The following is a 20980-nucleotide window of genomic DNA, read 5'->3' on the forward strand; positions in this document are numbered from 1 at the left end:
TGTATGTAAATAAATGATACAGTCGTTCTCGTTCCCTGACATGCCGTGAATCGTAAGCCGTGGCTTTTTTTTGTTTTCGTTTTTTTATGTTAATGCACTTTTATTCACCAGTGTCGGGTTTAGCTTCAGTAAGTCTTATTCGTACGTATTCGTCCCTGCCCTTACATTGACATTGTGGAATCGATAGCCTTTTCTCAGTAGCGCGAATCTTGACTGATGTTTCAGCTTCAGTCGCTTATTCATGCGGACAGGCTTTCTCTTCCTCTGGCAAATTCCCAACGGGATAGACAATTACATATTTCCTCACAAGTGGGTCATGGTGAGGCAAGGGCAGTGCAATTTAAACAACGCCTAGCGGGAGGCCATCAGTAAAACCCAGGCGTCTTTATCTTGTTGGTCATTGATGGGTTTCCTCGTGCTGTCGCCGAGTTCAAGGCTTGTCACCTTAATGAAAAAGCTGGAAGTATTATTTTAAACAGAATCAGTGTCGTGACCCAGGTCAAGCAAAAGCACTTGGGATAAAACAGATTCATTATTTGCAGATTGGTAGCCCTTAAATTAGAGAGATGTGGCCCAGTTCTTCACTTCTATGTGCCTGGAATATATATTTAACAGTTTTGAGAGAAATCATCCTGCTCGGAAACCGAATCTCTGTAATATCCTGTGACTCCGTAAAGCAGATACGTTTTACTCAAGTCCTACAAAAATAATTTTTTTCTCGTTTAAATTTTACATATTAAAGGTGGGGTCTCCGTTGTTTGAGAAATGCTTCAGAAAACCGAGTTGGGCTGCCAAACAAAACAAAAAACAAAACTAACGTGTAGCCAATAAGCAGAAAGGGGCGTGTCTTGTCAATGTGGGCGGAGAGAGTGTTCAGTGCGCATGTGTGATATTAGCAGAAGGTTCCGCCATAATAGTTGCCTGGGTTACGTATGTATGTGTGGGGCGGAGCTATCAAAACAGGGGTGGGACCCATTTGGGTTAGGGTTGTTTGTTTGTTTGACCCATTTGTTTGTTTTGATGATTTTAAATGTCATCATTGGCTTTCAAACAACGGAGACCCCACCTTTAAAGATTTTCTACAGTGAAAGACACTTTCCTTGTGTCTGGCTAGACACATCAGTTCTGTCCAGTTGAACACATTGCTAGAATTTCTGTATCTATCCCAATGGTTACGACAATTGCGCTTGTTTATACTCTCTCACTCACTCACTCATTTTCTACCGCTTATCCGAACTACCTCGGGTCACGGGGAGCCTGTGCCAATCTCAGGCGTCATTGGGCATCAAGGCAGGATACACCCTGGACGGAGTGCCAACTGATCGCAGGGCACACACACACACACTCTCGTTCACTCACACAATCACACACTACGGACAATTAACCTACCATGCATGTCTTTGGACCGGGGGAGGAAACCGGAGTACCCGGAGGAAACCCCCGAGGCACGGGGAGAACATGCAAACTCCACACACACAAGGCGGAGGCGGGAATCCCCCCCCCCCCCCCTTGTTTATACAGTGTACAGTAAAAGAAAGCAGATGATTTATGATCGCACTCTCTGGTGTCACTTCTGAATCTGGTTCCTCTCGAGGTTTCTTCTCTGGGAGTTTTTCCTCACCGCTGTCGCCTCTGGCTTGCTCCCTAGAGAGAAGTTTTTATTGACAAATTTCTGAAATGTTTTATTCCTGTGAAGCTGCTTTTTTTTTTTAAAAGTGCCGTACAAAGACAAAAGAGCTGAGCGTAAGTGTGGCACTTTTGGGTGGCTGATATCCAGGTATGCACTTTTCATCTAGCAGAGAAAGCCCTGCCTTTATAGGTACTGGGGAACAACTGATATATAAGAGACTAACAATCATTTTAGTTGTCCACAAATACGTGGCAATTCTTTTTGAACTAATGTTGTACTGACAAACAGCATGTAAATCAAAACGCTGTTTGTTTTGATGTCTGTCTATCGATCTGTCTGTCTGTCTGCCTGAACGTCTGTCCCTGTCTGTCTGCCTGAATGTCTATCTACTTATTTATAGATTTGTCTGCCGGTCTGTCTGTCTGTCTGCCTGAATGTCTGTCTACCTATTTATTGATTTGTCTGTCTGTTTATATGCCTGTCTGTCCATCCCTCTCAGTCTGTCTAAATGTTTGTCTGTCTGTATTTTGTATGTCTACCTATTTATCTACCCATCCATCTGCCTGTCTGTCTGTCTGTCTGTCTGTCTGTCTGTCTGTCTGTCTATCTATCTATCTATCTATCTATCTATCTATCTATCTGTCTGTCTGTCTGTCTGTCTGTCTGTCTGTCTGTCTGCCTGCCTGCCTGCCTGCCTGCCTGAATGTCTGTCTCTCTGTCTCTCTGTCTGTCTGTCTGTCTGTCTGTCTGTCTGTCTATTTGTATGTCTATCTATTTATTTACCCATCCATCTGCCTGCCTTTGTCTGTCTGTCTGTCTCTCTGTTTGTCTGTCTGTCTGTCTGTCTATCTATCTATTTGTCTGTCTGTCTGCCTGCCTAACTGTCTGCCTGTCTATCTGTCTATTTGTATGTCTATCTATTTATTTACAGTACCCATCCATCTGCCTGCCTTTGTCTGTCTGTCTGTCTCTGTCTGTCTGCCTGCCTGCCTGTCTGTCTATTTGTCTGTCTATCTATTTATTTACCCATCCAGGTGCCTGCCTTTGTCTGTCTGTCTGTCTGTCTGCATGACTGTCTGACTGTCAACACTATTTTTTGTTAATCTTATAGCTATGCCACATGCTTTCTTCAAAACATCCAAGGATCCATCTTGGTAGCCATTGTGATGGCATCATGGTGAGAACGGCTCGGTCTGTTCTACACAAACACACACCTGTATAAGAAGAGTCTCATTTCACCTCATTATCGAGGGTCTTGAGCTTAAATTCCGGTGACGCCTGAGAATGCAGTGAGTGGGAGCTCCAGATTTTTTTTGAAGTCATATAATGTTCCATCCGCTGCCATTTGAATAGCTTTACTCAGAAGAAACAAACCACGTTTCGTCTTGGGAAACTTCTCAGCTTTCGCTCTACCAGTTCAGTGGCTGGGTTTGTTTCCTCCCTGCTTTTGCTGGGAATAAACCTTGAGGAACTTTGTGAGATATTCACCATTGTGTCTTGGTGTATTTTATACATTAATATCACTAAGTCCATTTTAAGTCATACGTTTATCAGCGGAGTCACAAAGATGAATCAAGTGGCTGTGCTTTGCGGTGTTGCATGTGGCGTCGGTGCGGTTCGAGACTCTTCGTCCGACGCCGATGCTCCGACACCGAACCCATCCTAATTTTATCTGCTAGTAAAGTAATTTAAAGAAAGCTCTAAGGGTTAAAAGATCCGGTCTCGAGTCTCGTTCGTTAACGTTATCGTATCATCTGATCTCTGAGTGCGTATCATTGATCCGCACATGTCCGGCATGCGTGTCTGATATTTTTGTCAGCAAATAAACTCAGCAGTCTTGTTGTCAGCCAGGAAAATGTGCTTCAGTTCATTCCAGCACCAGTTCACAGACTCCTGAAAAGCCATCTCTATGATTAATGATTAGGTTCCTGCTGGTCTGTAATAGGCTCATAAATCAGTTTCCTGATCTCTTCTTCTTCTTTTTTTTTTCCCTTTTCACCCTTTTTTTTCTATTTAAAGCGTATTTTTTTGACATGGCAGACCTGCATGAATATTTCAAGACATTTTCCCTTAAACTTTTTTTTGAAAATGAGATTTTGCTGTGAAGACGGTTTAAAAAAAAAAAAAAAAAAAAAAAGCACGTTGCTTTCATCCGGTAGGGGAAGCGCTTCATGTCGGAGCGATAGCGCCGAGCGACTCTATCTCTGGTGATAGTGGTGTCGTCTTGTGATTTTTCTCGCAGCACTGTCGAGATTAAGTTGCACGGGAAGCTGCCAAGCAGACCGGTAGAATGCTCTCGAGTTTCTAGGAAAGCTTGTGTGTGCTTTCTCACACGGTCGCGACCTTCTCCTCTCGCGTCACGAGTCAAGCCGCCGAAAGGTGATGAACGGACACCGAGAACCGCCACCGCCGATTTTAGAACACCGCCAAATACATTGTGAGTGCGTCAGTTGATAAAGTACGAGCGGACGACCGTTTAGAATATTAGGCTGCGCAATATGACCGTAACCGTTCCACCAATTGTGTCGTTTCTATCTTCACCAGTACGACGACAACCTTAGACGATATTCATGCTAACAAAAACCTGTTAATAAATACCCCTGAAGGCACGTCTCTATAAAATAATGTTTAAAATTATTATACCCTGAATTTATATATTCCTGAAGCTGTAAAGCTGCTTTGCGGCAACGTCTACGGTTAGACGGATCAAATCAAATCGAATGAATCGAATCGAACGTGCGTCGTTCACCTCGGCCGAGCATGCGGCAGTAATATGGATACTACGGCGCCAAATGACACACCGCCGTCTTGCTGCGAATCCGAACATTTCTAGAAGAATTCTACCATTTTGTTGCCCATCTCATATGCTAATGTTTTTGGGAAATCATCTTTAAAGTGAGAGTTCGAGGGTTTTGCTTTAATGTTTTGTCTCGTTTTATGTTTTGTTTTTACTTGGGTTTTTTTCTTTTGTTTTTGTTTAATTCCACACTTAGCAAAGCCTTTATCATGTCAGAGATATGACATTTCCTGGCCGTTCGGGTCCGTATTAATGCATACGATTTATATTTCCGTCCTGCGTGATCCTGCGTATGGAGCCTGTGGTTTGTCCTTATTCGACTCCTTATTCGACTCCTTATTCGACTCCTAGCGCTTTAAGTAAGGAATAAAAAAAAACGGCCGCGCTAGCTGTTAAAGTAAAAAGCGTCAACAGCACGATGTCGTCGTTTTACCTTCGACGTCGATTGTTTTCTTCTACCTGCACGTCCCAGAGTGTTTTATACTAATCGTCTACAGGCGTTTGGCGACGCTAACAATTTTGTATTTATTACATAACGACATACTTTTTTTTTTATCACACAATGTTTAAAATTTGACAGAAATTTGTGTACCGTAACATTCCATCGACTCATCAGACTTTTTTCAATCAATAGAATTCTTTTATCACCTCAAGTCTGATATAAAATGAGTCAGGACTCATTCTGAGACTTTTTCTTTTAGGGGTTGAAGATAACGCCTTCAAACGATTGTTGCTTATGAACAAGCGCTCGGGGCGTCTCGGAGAGAAGCGACGGGTTTCGATATCGACGTTTAATCTGAAGATCTTAGTGTTTACTTTCGTACGGACCAAAAAGCAGCACCGTAGTGTGAGACATGACGTGAGAAGGAAACATTTTCACCCCAAAAACAGGCACACGTTATTCCTTCGCCCGCTGCTTTGTGCTCTATAATTAAAGAAGGCTTGACTCGGGGCAGTTTTCACCTCTCTACCTATCACGCTTTCAATAATTCAGCCCGAGTCTCTGTTCCTGGCAACATTTTGTATTCAGGTCGTGCTTTCAGTCTTAGTATCTGAAGTTCTTACTATGTGACCATGATTCAGATCTTTCCCTGCAGCCTAGAACCGAGTTCTACGACATATCGAGGCACGTCGAATAAATCAGGCTCGTTCGCTCGTTAACACTCGTTACTCGTTATACTTCTAAAGCATTGCTATAACACTTCAGCTTATTAGAATTAGAATAGAAAGTTGGGTTGCTTCAGTTTCTCTCACTCACTCACTCACTCATTTTCTACCACTTATCCGAACTACCTCGGGTCACGGGGAGCCTGTGCCTATCTCAGGCATCATCGGGCATCAAGGCAGGATACACCCTGGACGGAGTGCCAACCCATCACAGGACACACACACTCTCATTCACTCACGCAATCACACACTACGGACAATTTTTCCAGAGATGCCAATCAACCTACCATGCATGTCTTTGGACCGGGGGAGGAAACCGGAGTATCCGGAGGAAACCCCAGAGGCACGGGGAGAACATGCAAACTCCACACACACAGGGTGTAGGCGGGAATCGAACCCCCAACCCTGTAGGTGTGAGGCAAACGTGCTAACCACTAAGCCACCGTCCCCCCAGGCTTCAGTTTCAGAAAACAGAAATATAACCAGAGTGTAAAGAAAATCGGTCAAGCGGAAAAAGAAAGAAAAAAAGCCGCTTTGCTTTTGTCCCGCTCTGGCTTCGACGTACGTCTCCTTTAATTGACCATCATTACATATAATCATTCATTACTCTACAAGGCATGAAATGGCATTTGTACAATTTTATGTGAGAAGGGAATTAAAATAATATATAATAAAAGGGCTGCTGGGAAACTCGACTCGGAGCCTGATATTAGAAAACCTTGACTTTTGATTGCATCAGTTGTGACTGCATAAAAATCCCCGAGCACCGGTTATGTAAATAATGAATGTCAGGTTCTTGCCTTTGCTGGTTTAAGCGCCTGGTGCACTTCATTAACGTGCTGTGCTTCTGATAGATTGCTGTATAATTGATTATAATTAAATATATAAAGATCCTGCAACCTGTGAATATACCCAGGAAGATATTTATTTATTTATTTATTCTTCCCCTCGTTCCTGGTTACCGGGTCGATGAACGTTTCACTCAAGAATCCGGTTGAAGTTGATCGAAACGCACAAGACTTTTGGACCCTGGAGCCTGTTCCAGGCGTCTTGCCTCATGGTGGCCACGTGGTACGACGTGCCTCTTTCTCCTGTGTGTCTAAACCGTGAACTCGCAGTTTGTATCTCACTGCTTCGTCATGGATCATTTTTCTAATACAGTACACCGGTTTAGCCGCGTTCACACTGCAAGTCTTAATGCTCAATTCGGATATTTTGCTCAGATCTGATTTTTTGTTTGGCTGTTCACATTACCTTTTAAAATGTGGCCTATATCAGATACCAGTGTGAACTGTTTGCTGTTTCGAACTGACCCGCATGCGCAAACGAACAATAACAATGACGTCACACGCAGCACGCCGTCGCGCTAAAGTTGGCGAAGTTATGGAGGAAGTAAGCATGTTTGCTTTTCTTTCTAAATGTTTGTGTAATGGCAGCACAGAGACGCAGTGTTTTGAAAATTTTCGGATGTCGAGGTCAACTTTTTATTATTTGATCTATTTTGTAGGCGTAGTCACGTTTGTGTGCGAACTCGCCGGCGCATAATTGTGACGAATGTCGATGTAGATTGACGTAAAAGTCGCATCAAATCCGCCTTGGCTGTTCACACTGCGGCCACATTGGAAAAAAATCAGATTTGGGTCTGATTCAGGACCACATATGGAAGTGGTCTGAATCTGATTTGAAATAATCAGATCTGGGCTAGATTTGAGTGTTCACACTACTCCTGAAGAAGTCTGGCCTGGTCACTTGAACCCCCCAAAAAAATTTTTTTTTGGGCCACAGATTTGGGCCACTTTTACCTGCAGTGTGAACGTGGCCTTTGTTTCTGTTGCTTACATAGGCCACATTCACACTGCAAGTCTTAATGCTCAACTCGGATATTTTGCTCAGATCTGATTTTTTTGTTTGGCTGTTCACATTACCTTTTAAAATGTGGCCTATATCAGATACCAGTGTGAACTGTTTGCTGTTTCGAACTGACCCGCATGCACAAACGAACAATAACAATGACGTCACACGCAGCACGCCATTGCGCTAAAGTTGGCGAAGTTATGGAGGAAGTAAGCATGTTTGCTTTTCTTTCTAAATGTTTGTGTAATGGCAGTGACGAATGTCGATGTAGATTGATGTAAAAGTCCCATCAAATCCGCCTTGGCTGTTCACACTGCGGCCTCATTGGAAAAAAATCAGATTTGGGTCTGATTCAGGACCACATATGGAAGTGGTCTGAATCTGATTTGAAATAATCAGATCTGGGCTAGATTTGAGTGTTCACACTACTCCTGAAGAAGACTGACCTGGTCACTTGACCCCAAAAAAATCAGATTTGGGGCACTTTTACCTGCAGTGTGAATGTGGCCTTACTAACATCTGTAAAAACAGAACAGATGCATGTGATTCCCCTCCTCTGTAATTAAAGGCAGTACTTTGGCTACTGATGATATCTCAGGCTTCGGCTCGGATGCAGACCCAGTGGGATGTCTTACGGACTCAGTAGAACGATAAAAGGTGTTAAAACCTCAGCAGGTTTTCTGTTTTGTTTTTGTTCTTCCTGAAAACTCTGGGTCATTGACGCACACGTGGGTGAAGCAGGTTTTAGTCAGGAGCACTGCTGGGATTCCCACGCTGACTAATGTGCACTTTGATACTTAATCTTGGCCTGTTCAAGCTCTTGTGCTATTCATCTCTTAATTATGCATGACAGCGTAAATAATGCTCCGTCCCAGTCAAAACACAAGGTAGTGGTTTTGGTTTGTGTTTGCGGTCGTCTTCAGCGGCACAAATTTCACCAGCAACCACATTTGAATATCAGTCTCTGTGTCTCTCTCTCTCTCTTTCTTTCTTTCCCTCGCTCGCTTTCTGTCTCTCTCTCTCTCTCTCTCTCTCTCTTTCTTCCTCTCTGTCAGTTTCTCTCTCTCTTTCTTGCGCTCTCTCTCTGTCTCTCTTTCTCTCTTTCTTGCTCTCTCTCACTGTCTGTCTTTCTTGCTCTCTCTCTCTCTCTCTCTCTCTCTCTCTCTCTCTCTCTCTCTCTCTCTCTCTCTCTTGCTCTCTGTCTTTCCTCTGTCTGTCTGTCTCTCTCTCTGTCTCTCTTTCTCTCTCTGTCTATCTCTCTTGCTCTCTCTGTCTCTCTCTCTCTCTCTGTCTTTCTTGCTCTCCTCTCTCTCTCTCTCTCTCTCTCTATGTCTCTCTCTCTATGTCTCTCTTTCTTGCTCTGTCTGTCTTTCCTCTGTCTGTCTCGCTCTTGGTCTGTCTCTCTCTCTCTGTCTCTCTTTCTCTCTCTCTGTCTATCTCTCTTGCTCTCTCTGTCTCTCTCTTTCTCTCTGTCTCTCTCTTGCTCTCTCTTTCTCTCTGTCTCTCTGTCTCTCTCTCTCTCTCTCTCTCTCTCTCTCTCTCTTGCTCTCTCTCTCTCTCTCTGTCTTTCTTGCTCTCTCTCTCTCTCTCTCTCTCTCTCTCTCTCTCTCTCTCTGTCTTTCTTGCTCTCTCTCTCTCTCTGTCTTTCTTGCTCTCTCTCTCTGTCTTTCTTGCTCTCTCTCTCTCTCTCTCTCTCTTTCTCTCTCTCTCTCTTGGTCTCTCTTTCTCTCTCTCTCTCTCTCTCTCTCTCTCTGTGTGTGCCTCTCTCTCTCTCTCTCTCTCTCTCTCTGTGTGCCTCTCTCTCTCTCGGGTGTGACCTGCCTAGTAAATGTCAGGCTTTTCCCGCTCGATCAGAGCCCCATGTCTTCCCTGCAGTAACATCTGGTGTGTGGGGGATGAGCCGGTTTGGAAGAGGGTTTATGAACTTGTGCTTGTTTGATGAATCCAGTCCCTGAAGGTCTGAGGGTCGGTGGCTCTCGACTTCACTTAAGACTTTAATTGATAAATCGTCTGTGCCGAGCTTTTGAAGGGCAAAAAAATGAAATGGCTCGTTAAAGTTCAAGAAGCTTTTACTTGTTTTACTGAAATGTCTTGGAGCACAACGCGCCCGAATGCTCCAGTCTAATTGTTCCGGAGTGATGCGTTATATTTGTACAACAGTGCGGCCCGGAAAGTAGTTCTGGCTTCAACGTTAATGATGGGTTAGTATTAATGAGCTTGTTCTAATACATTGTTTCTATAGTAACAGCTCATATACAGGTACCAATAAGGTACATAAACTCTATAGAACCATAGACTGAAAATAAATGGATTTAAAATCATGTTGTTCAACACAGTAAATCTGATCAAAAGACAGACGGCGAGTGTGAGACAGACAGACGGACAGCGAGTGTGAGACAGACAGACGGACAGCGAGTGTGAGACAGACAGACGGAACGCGAGTGTGAGACAGACAGACGGACTGCGAGCGTGAGACAGACAGACGGACGGCGAGTGTGAGACAGACAGACGGACAGCGAGTGTGAGACAGACAGACGGAACGCAAGCGTGAGACAGACAGACGGACTGCGAGCGTGAGACAGACAGACGGACGGCGAGTGTGAGACAGACAGACGACAGCGAGTGTGAGACAGACAGACGACAGCGAGTGTGAGACAGACTGACGGACGGCGAGAGTGAGACAGACAGACGGATGGCGAGCGTTGCGAGACGGACGGACGGACGGCCAGAGAGGCAGAGATTAAGAGAGGGGAGACAGAGAGGAATGTCTGAGGGAATGACTGAATGTTTATCGTGACTAGAACATAAGGGAGAACAGGAACAAACTTGTCTGTTGTTCATTCCACAGCATTAAATCTAACTAAACCCTAACCATTGACAAATCTCTCACCTAGTCCCGCCCCTTTCCCATACACCTAGCTCCGCCCCACTGCACTATTACTACTACACTCCACTGATCCTTCCTCTCGGTTAAAACCCGGTCCATTTCAGTCTCATACCGTTAGCCGTTAAATATCGAACATAGATAAAATACACTCTCTAAAACCTTACAGATAAAAATGATCATCGCAGTAGTTTATAGTTGAGTTGAAAACTCTTGTTATATTTCCAGTAAGTGAATCTTTTATGTCCCATATGTTCTCCAACAAGCGTCTGAGACCGAGTTATGTTGTAAAAAAAAAAAAAGCTGTAAAAAAGGTAGCGCTCTGGCTTCACGTGCTCAGAGTAGCACACTCGCTGAGTCTCTACCTTAAACACATTCTCATTACACTTCCGTCTGCCTGTTCGGCTTTAATTATCTGTATATTGGCGTAAATTGTTAGGAACGTCTGAAGGATAGCCAGATTTTTTTTAAAACAATACTTTGCTGTGTAATTGCTGCTTCTGCTCACAGCGTTCGTGTGATTTATAGTGAAACAGGAGCAGAGGAATCGCACGCCGTATATTGGCCGTTACCTCGTCCGGTAGAATCCTTTTTTTTTTTTATTTTTTGCAGAACCGTAAGAAACCTCTGTTGTTACTGATAGGACCTTTTTACACCTGGTCACTTCACGTGTTGTCTCTGATCCGATAGCTATCTGATTTGTTAAAACTGTTCCATTTACATTAGGCCACATAAACGCGTCTCGGCGAATCCGATATCGATCCGATCTTTCTACTCCCACCCAAAATGCTAATATATTATACCTCATTTCCGGGGTAATTGAAATGGAACACGCTTTGGTGTGTACGGTTTTCAGAACGCGATCAAAAAGAAGACGAAAAAACTCGTTACGACGGTTATGCTACAAAAAAACAGCGTTTACTGTTTGCTGCGTTTTCGCTGGCAGCAGCAGCGCATTTTAAGACCCGACGAGACGCCTGGGTGAAAGATCACCTGCGAGTGACGTACTTCTGTTTGGGAGGAGTATAGTGCTGACGTATGTGGCTTGAACAACCTGTCCAGTTGGTCTGGGACGCATTTCAGATGAAACTGGACAGGTGTAAATGAATGTGGTTGTTCAAGCCACATACATCAGCGCTATACTCCTCCCAAACGGAAGTACGTCACTCACAGGTGACTCACGAGTCGTGCATCGCGCCAGAAATAAATGTTTTCCCACCAGCGCTGGCTCCGATCTTTCACCCAGGCGTCTCGTTGGGTCTTAAAATGCACTGCTGCTGCCAGAGAAAATGCAGCAAACAGTAATTGCTGTTTTTTGTAGCAACCGCATACACCAAAGAGTGTTTCATTTCAATTACCCCGGAAATGAGGTAAAATATATTAGCATTTTGGGCGGGAGTAGAAAGATCGGATCGATATCCGATTCGCCGAGACACATTTATGTGGCCTAATGTAAATGGAACAGTTTTAACAAATCAGATAGCTATCGGATCAGAGAAAACACGTGAAGTGACCAGGTGTAAAAAAGCCCATAGAGATTGATGTGTAGAAAGTAAAAAAGAGGTAAGAATAAAATAAAAAAGAGCTTCAGCCCTCGGAGGGAAATGATGATAAATGATCCGGTTGTCATGAGTTCATAGATTTCAATCATGACGCTGTTCATTTTGGTTTAATCAGCAGTCAAATATAACGGCGTTAATGTAAGCCGATATAATCTGCTAAGGACCAAGAACGGTATCGTTGACTTTAGTCGCTATACTTTAAGGATCGGCGAGTCGTATCTCCTCCTGTGACGTCCGTGACGAGAGAAGTGATCACAGGGTCATTAGTTGTGGCCTAATGGTTAGAGAGTCTGACTCGAAACCCGAAGGTTGTGCATCCGAGTCACATCCTGTCTATACCATCTATTTATCTTATCATATTTTAAGCAGAAACAATATCATTTGTCTTTATGACATTTCTGCTCTTTGTCGGAGACGTTTACATTTACATTATATTTATTACATTTATAACATACAGATGTTAGAACATCTCTGATACGATCGATCACGATTGTAATCCTTACACCATATAACCTCAAATATCTTAACATAGAGACAAAGTGAAGGTTTATAATAGAGCTGTTTTTTATTGGACAACTAATCACAGTCTTCAAAAGAATGACATACCTAGTAACGGGTTTAGCTCCGCCCCCTCTCTAAGATAAACGTCGTCGTATTTCTGAGATCGTGCCTGATTCTCTCTGAAGATAAGATTCCTAGTTAGATTTTTTTTTTAAGGCTGAATTAGTAGCTCTCTGAGATCATTCCTAGAAACCTTATGAAATCGAGGCCAGATCTAGTCTAGTTCCTGCTCTTCTAGTTCTCTGTTAAAGATTCTGCTTGGTTAAACATCCTGTATTGGTGGCACATTGGTTACGATGTTGGTCTAATCATCGGATGGTTGGCCCTTGAGCAAAGCCCTTAACTGCTCAGTTGTATAAATGAGATTTATTTTCAGCAAGTCCCTCAGAATAAGTACTTCTTGGTTCCTTTTTCATCTGTAAGTCTCTCAGGATAAAAGCGTTTGCTAAATGTATAATAAACCTCCATGGAGGTGTGTAGGATTTTCTTTCAGTTAAGTCCAGTTTCTAGTTTCCTAGATAAAATTTTCGATTCTAGACTTGATGTATCCTGTAGGACCGTTCCACTAAATTCCACTTCCTGCCACTTCCGTAGACGCTCTTGACCTAGCGTGAAGCTCAGGCGTGTCAAACCCGCCTTCGACGCTTCCTAACCGCCTTGTATTGTTCTAAAATGTAAACAAATATGGCATTGAAACCATCCTGGCCAAGAAAAAGTGACCGCTCGAAATAATTGCACGCACGGATTAGTTTGTGGGTAAATGACGGAGATGCGTTTCGACGACGCCGTCGTAACTAGAAAAGATCACAAGTCGAAGATCACAGTGACCTATCCGACCTATCCAGGAGTCTTAAAGAATGGTGATCAGTATGAGGTAGTGTATTGTAAGGTGTTAATAACTGAACAAATTACAGTACAGTTAGCTAATTCAATCTAATAGAAAGTTTGTTCAGTAAAAAATCCTATCTGCTGTAAAAACTTTAACAATGTACTTAACCCTAACATGAAATCGCTAAAGCTACGTATCATACATGTGTTAAAGTATCGCATCGTATCGTATCGTACAGCACTCAACGAGATTGTCTGACGTCTGTGTACTTGAACAACGTTTGGTCGGTGATGCTACGTTAACTTAGTTGTTGGAAGATGAGGATGGCGACAATAAAGGAGCGAAAAACAGAAAAAAATTAACGCTGTTTAATACTATAGTTCGACTGTATTTCCATCAGCACCAACATCATTACTTCACAAAACTGCATTATTCAATTATCTTTAGAAACTTGTTTAAATTAAAGTTTGGGTCTCCGATGTTTCAAAGCCAATGTTGACATATAAAAACACAAAAACAAACACGCCCCTAACCCAAACGGGTCCCACCCCTGTACTGATAGCTCCGCCCACACATACATATGTAACCAAGGCAACTGATGGAAAGTAATGTGTCTTTGTCATAGCTGAAGGGAAGAACGATACGATTGCAGATAAACAAACAAGCAAAAATGACACACAAGCATAATCATGTAAAGGACAAAGGCATATATTAGTTCTGTGTAACAAAGCAAAACCAACGTTACTCACCTATCGAGAAGGAAAAAAGCGCCTCGGCGTCTTAAGTAAAGTTGGTCACATATTCACAGATTGGAGTTTCCCGAGTCAATAACTCCTGAGCTAAACACTGTTACTACACAAAACACGGTTGTAGCTGCGTCTCTACATTACTACGATAGAAAAGAGGTGTTATTTGTGTAGTAACAGCGTTTAGCTCAGGAGTTATTGACTCAGGAAACTCCAATCTGTGAATATGTGACCAACTTCCTGCTCCTTCAGTTCTCTCCAGCGCTGGAAAGCTGATCCTATATTAACACGTCCTACTTCTTACCTTATCGTAAGCCTTTCTTCACTTTCTTTCTTTGTTTTTATCCTCCATGTCAATGTTAAAACCGCTTTCTGCTAATGTCACACATGCGCACTGAACACTCTCTCCGCCCATATTGACAAGACACACCCCTTTCTGCTCATTGGCTACACGTTTGTTTTGATTTTTGTTTTGTTTGCCGTCCCGACTCGGGTTTCTGAAGCATTTCTCAAACATCGGAGACCCCACCTTTAAGTTTATTATAAGTAACACAATTACGGTTGGTTGAGAAACGTACTGTTGAGAAAATTACTGTTGTAATGATTTTGGAAATGCTTTGAGAACATAAAGGCATATAGAAGGTGGTATAAGGGCAGAAGGTCTGGTTGCCCGGTTTGCTCTTTACTGCAAGTCTGCAGAACGAATCTGGGACCTTGTTTGCCTTGTGAAATTGCAGTCTTGTTCTATAGGTGCTGCAAGAGCTATTTCGTCACTTTCTATGAATAGGCTGGAAATGATCTGTGACATGAAAGCTATAAAAGCTTCTGCCCCCTATCTCGCTTCCTCTCAGAGAAATTTGTGTCCTGCCGAGACCGTCATCTTGCCTTCCAATGCCTTTCATTTGCCCCCTCTCTCTCTCTCTCTCTCTCTCTCTCTCTCACGGTTAAATATGACTCGAGTTGCCAGCTTGCTTTATTCAGATGTGCATCATGGGAATTGAAATGAAAGAAGTAGGAAATGTTTCATTTCTGTCTGCTTCTTATCTGTAGGCACAAGGACAAAATCAAAGTGCACTCACTTCTCAGCTTCCCGGCCTTGCTGATTGCATGTCCACAAAAAGTCTCTCCGATGTAATTGACAGCAGGTAAAAGGCCGGACTGCTGTCACGAATACGCACACGCCTGCCGTTAATGTTGTTTTTTTTCTTCCCCCACGTCCCCGAGCGCACCCTGCCCCTGACATTTTCCTGAGACGGAGCCTAGCTGACTTCGTCTCGATTCCAATCACTCGGACCTCCCAGCGCATTTCTATTTAAGTCAACAGCTCAAGCACACAATCCAATTACCCGAACGAACCTCGTGCGGCTCGCCGTACAGAGCGACGAAGCGATGCGTCGCTCGCCGCCACGCTGCATCTCGGAAATAACTTGTTAAAAAAAAGTTCTGCTTCTGTAATTAAGGGCCTCAGAGAATCGCTATTTTTCCCTTTCTGAAAGTGTCTAATGGTGGCCCTTAGAGCCACTCTATAGCCTAGAAACTCTCCTTTCCTTCCCTTTTTTTTTTGTTTATATGAAATTTTATGTATTAAAACTTTTACTTAAAACCTTTTAAATTGCTTCAGTTTGAATTTCCATCATTTTACATAAATGTAAACTTTTCGAGGCTAGATTTCTTTTCTTTTTTCTTTTTCCTCAGAGAACAGCTCAAGTAGGAAAACAGCTTATACGCATATATACAATTGAATAAAATTTTACTCGTATAGCGCGTTTATCAACGGACGTCGTCTCAAAGCAGCTTCACAGAACATAAGGAATATAGTATAAAAAGTTAAATGTTAAAGGTGGGGTGAACGTTGTTTGAGAAACGCTTCAGAAAACCGAGTCGGGCCGACTAACGAAACAAACGTGTAGCCAATGAGCATAAAGGGGCGTGTCTTGTCAATATGCGGCGGAGAGAGAGTTCAGTGCTCATGTGTGACATTAGCAGAAAGCGATTGAAACACTGACATGATGGATACCTGCCGTTACCTCTGCCTCGGGTTCTAGGTGTCGAACGTCGTCTTCGGCCTGAAACGGAGCTAAACCTTTCACGCTACAACACACAGTACTACAAAAACACATTTGTATTACCATAGTATTACTCATTGTGTTCATTTACTGATAAAAATATCCCCTCGGCCAGCCGCCCCAGCAGGTTCCGCCATAATAGTTGCCTGGGTTACGTATGTATGTGTGGGGCAGAGCTATCATAACAGGGGTGACACCCATTTGGGTTAGGGGCGTGTTTGTTTTGGTGATTTCAGATGTCAATATTGGCTTGCAAACATCGTACACCGCACCTTTAAGGTTAGACTTAAATTTAAATGTGTTTGTATTTATCTCCAATGAACAAGTCTGAGGTAACTGTAGTGAGGAAAAACTCCCTCTGATGGAAGAGGAAGAAACCTTGAGAGGAACCAGACTGAAAAGTGAACCTCATCCTAAATTAGGTGACACTGGAGGGTGTGATTATAAACTGTTATAAACACCAGAGAGTGTTGTTATGAATCATGTCCTTTCTACAGTCAGATACGGTCTGATAATTGTGTATTTGTTAGGAGGTCGTTGTCCTCAGAGACCACATGGAGTCGGCATCTTCTCTTTCAATGTCTGAAATCTTCATGATGCAGAACACAACTAGAGCTTGTATAATCTCTGGATGCTTCAGGATGGATAAAACACGCATAAAAATGAAATTTATTTGTGTACCAGTTTTAACAATAGACCCAGGGACAAAGCCGCCGCCGACCGCAGCAGGAAGAAGAAACCTTGACAGGAACCCGTTAGGAATCGATACAAGTCAAACAAGACTGGAACAAGATGTTTTCATGCCATTTTGTGTAGAAGTCTAAATAATAAGCAAGGACATTCTGTGTAATTACAGAAGCGGTTCTTATTCAGCCCACTGGAATCGAATCCTACGTGTACGCCGGCCGCGCTGTGGCGAACGACGACGGACTTAAGAGAAATCGCTCGCACGAAGCCCGCGTATGATCTCGATACACATCTTCCCTAGGAAATTGATGGCAGCTTGCCGTGATTGAGGCGTGTCTTATAACAGAAGATTAGTCACAGTCTCCTCATCAGTGCTACTCTGAGAACTCCCAGTGGGAGTGGTGTGCTGTTTAGGAGCTGTTCATGATCAGATAAGCTGTGGCTTGCTCGCAAAACACTGCTGGTGATTATGGAAGCAGTGCTTCTCCCCTACCGAGCCAAATCGACAGAAAAACAGAGATTAATGCCTTGTACGTTTCTCCATGCCTAATGTTCTTCCACCGTTTGTGCTGCAAGGAATCATTCTCCTCGTAACTAGCGCATTTCTTTCAAAATGAAGTGGGCATTCGAGCACGTTACGGACCGACGGAAGAAATCCTCCGAGAGCCGCTGTTGAAAAAAACGCGTAGCTGGAATGAAAATCTAGCGCTTTCCCACCTCATAATGTCTGCTATTGTCTGAATAAATGCAGTGCCCGAAAGCTGTTATTTATTTGTCAGTTGAAGTGAGCCTGTTGGGGGGAAAAAGCCCTTACTCTGCTATTAGCGATAGAGGGAAGCACAGCAGGTCAAGTCAACCACGCTTGAGTTTCCGCCCAGCCCCTGCACAGCTGCTTCCTCACTTCTACCTTCTCATCCAACATCTCTTTACGCCTTCGCTAACGTGACCCCTAATCTGCTAGTCACGGCGTCTACAAGCCAGGATGACGGATTTACGTTTACGTAACGTATTCGGCGCATCCGGAACGACTCTATACGATAAATACGTCTCGATGACGGTTCACTAGAACACGGATAAAGTAGATCGTCAGTCTGGAAACTCTGCCGGGAGGAAATACAGCAAGAAAAGGACGCTTTGAAGATTTAAAGTATTGGCTGAAGACCGCCAGCGACTCAGATGTTCTACACACTACAGTAGACATTCGGCAGGTGCCCTTACCTTTAATCTCGTTTTATATACATCTGAGCAATTCAGAGTTAAGAGCCTTGCTCAAGGACCCAGAAGTGGTAGTTTGGTGGACCTGGGATTTGAACTCGCGTGTCGTTCGGGAACCTAACACGCCGTACTTAACACGCTACCGCTCAACATTTACACACGACTCCAATTCGCAGCCGATTCGTAACGCACCCCGGGTTCTGCTGCACTTGATGTAAGTCACACTCGCGTCTAAAACCGTTTCAGTAGGGTGTGTGTTGTGCTGACTGACGTAACCGCAACCTCATTTAAGAAAGATGAGAAAATATGTTCTAAAAGCATTTTGTTTCTCATTTGTATCGGCACACTGTGGTTTGGTTTGTTGAAATGTTTTATTTGTGTCCGTGTCCTCTACCGAAGTCGGCTTTTGCGTATCGCCTCGTGCTTGTCTTATACGGTCGTATACGAGCATGCCGAACGTATATAGAGATGTCAGTGGAAACGTTTTAGCTCGGAAGGAAGTAGCAGAGATTTATAATTTTTTTTGCTGGTATACCATATGAAGCTAGTACGGTTCGCTTGCTTTGCTAGTCTTCCGATTAAGAACGTCTGAAGCCAAGCTGCGATGTTATGTTTATTTTAAACAGAGGCGCTGTGTTACAGTCGTAGGGTTGAGTGCAGGTGCAGGTTGCATCTGTTTCTCTGGAACGTGCACACCGACAAGCCACATCGGTAGCAGGCCAGAAAATCGCCAAGCTACGAGTCACGCGAGCAACCTGCTGCACTGTGAGCGTAAGGTAACGTAGAGGTGACAGGAGAGACGGCGTCCGAAAGGCTCCACGTTCACTCGTGTCTGCTCTCACATCTCTGTCCTCGACGCGAATCAAAAGTCGTGCGGCGTGAAAGAAGAGACGACGGAAAACGCAGAGCGGCGGCACTTTGATCTGACGCGCTGTCTGATCTAACCGGGGGACGTTTCTCGTTTTCTGCCTCTCCTTCAGCGTGAAATGATTCACACGGAAAGTCCTGTCGCTTTGCCGATCTGTCGTCAGGCTTCGAAACCCGTTCATTAGCGATCATCATTTACTCTGCAGTGCAGGGGGTATTATGTATAAAAGGCAGCTGCTCAGGCATTGAATGCAGGGAAATAACAGCTCTGTAATCAAGTGGCCTGCTTTTTAATTGAACCCTTTTTTTTTCTTTCTGCATCTCCTTTCCTGTCGTTTTTTCCCCCATTATAATTATTATTTATTTATTTAAATAATTATAATCTGCAGCCAGCCGTACAGTGATGGTTCGCTCTTTCATCTCTGCAAGGTGTTTGCAAATCCCGCTTTAAATAAAAAAAAAATAAATAAATCAAATTTTTCTTTCTTTCTTTTGATTTTTTTTTAACTATTCTGCCCACGTCCTTTCCCTCGGCAGGGTCGCCGGCCGATGCCCGTGTTAATTAGGCCCATGTCGTGTCGCGAGAGGCTGGAGAAGAGAAAGACAGTTTGCCGAGCAGCTTCTTTGCTGCTTCTCCTGTGTGAGCTCTCCCAGCATTCGCTGGCATGTGGCACCGAGAGCTAAATTAGTTTGGAGCCGTTATTTACAGCTCCTGGAAGGGCACCAGTAGCTGCACGCTGAGCAGATGGCGTTTGTGTGCGTGTCTGTAATGAAGAGGACGACCTGTTCCAGATCTATTGAAATGTTGCCGTAGTCAGGGGTGTGTGTGTGTGTGTGTGTATTGATCTGTGACTGCGAAGCAGGTATGTATATATATATATATATATATATATATATATATATATATATATATATGTCGCCGTTACAGACGGACCGACGTCGTTCCCGAGCGGACGGACAGACGGACGGCGTCGATTCCTCGTCCGTGTTTGTTTTGTTTTGTTTTGTTTTGTTTTTTGGAAAGCGTATTAATGTCAATAACAAGCTTAAGCACCTCAGGGACCTTAATTATGTAGAAAGTTGCTGCCCTGAGCACTGATGAGTGCTGTTTCAATAAAGTGCAGGAGGATTTATGAGCTAATATTAACAATGACTAATGAGTCAGTCCCCTAGACAGGAAATACAATTCAATTGACTTCCTCTTTGTTCGTAAGCGGCGGGTGAAAATTGTTCAGATGAATGTGTTTGTGAGAAGTTTTAATACGGACCTCGTTCCTGATGGTGCAGTAAAGAACACTGGGGCTTTTGTTCCTGGATCATATTTCAACACCATGAGCGAGTTTAACACTGTACAGTACAGTGCTGTCTGTCTGTGTGTCTGTCTGTCTGTCTGTCTGTCTGTTGTTTCTTCTTATTCTATTCTTCTTTCTGTCTGTTATTCAGTATGTCTGTTCTTTCTTTCTTTCTTTTCTTCTTTGTTTTTTTCTATCTGTCTTTCTTTCAGTTCGTCTGTCTGTTCTTAATTTTTTCTATTTATCTTTGTCATTCTGTCTGTTGTTCTGTCTGTTCTTTCATCCGTTCTTTAAGTCTGTTTGTTCTTTTGTTGTTTCTGTTGTTCTGTCTGTCTATTGTTGTTCTTTCTTTCTTTCAGTCTGTCTGTTCTTTCTTTCATTTTTTTGTTCTTTCCTCATTTGTTTCTTTTTTCTATCTGTCTTTCTTTCAGTTTGTCTGTCTGTTCTTCGTTTTTTTCTATTTATCTTTGTCATTCTGTCTGTTCTTTCGTCCTTTCTTTCAGTCTTTGTTCTTTTGTTCTTTAGTTTTCTAGTTGTTCTGTCTTTTGTTGTTTTTCTTTCTTTCTTTCTTTCTTTCTTTCTTTCTTTCTTTCTTTCTTTCTTTCTTTCTTTCTTTCTGTTTGTCTGTTTGTCTGTCTGTCTGTCTGTTGTTTCTTTTTATTCTATTTTTCTTTCTTTTCTTCTTTGTTTCTTTTTTCTATCTGTCTTTCTTTCAGTTCGTCTGTCTGTTCTTCATTTTTTTATTTATCTTTGTCATTCTGTCTGTTGTTCTGTCTGTGCTTTCATCCTTTCTTTCAGTCTGTCTGTTCTTTTGTTCTTTCTG

The 20980-nt window shown here is 43.1% G+C and overlaps 1 protein-coding gene across 1 annotated transcript in view; it reads left to right on the plus strand.

Moving 5' to 3' along the window:
• The window catches only part of znf609a (zinc finger protein 609a), a 110555-nt gene that overhangs the window by 11288 nt on the left and 78287 nt on the right, over positions 1-20980 (plus strand). The window lies entirely within an intron of this gene.

This window comes from Tachysurus vachellii, chromosome 14 (assembly GCF_030014155.1).
Source record: "Tachysurus vachellii isolate PV-2020 chromosome 14, HZAU_Pvac_v1, whole genome shotgun sequence".
NCBI lineage: Eukaryota > Metazoa > Chordata > Actinopteri > Siluriformes > Bagridae > Tachysurus > Tachysurus vachellii.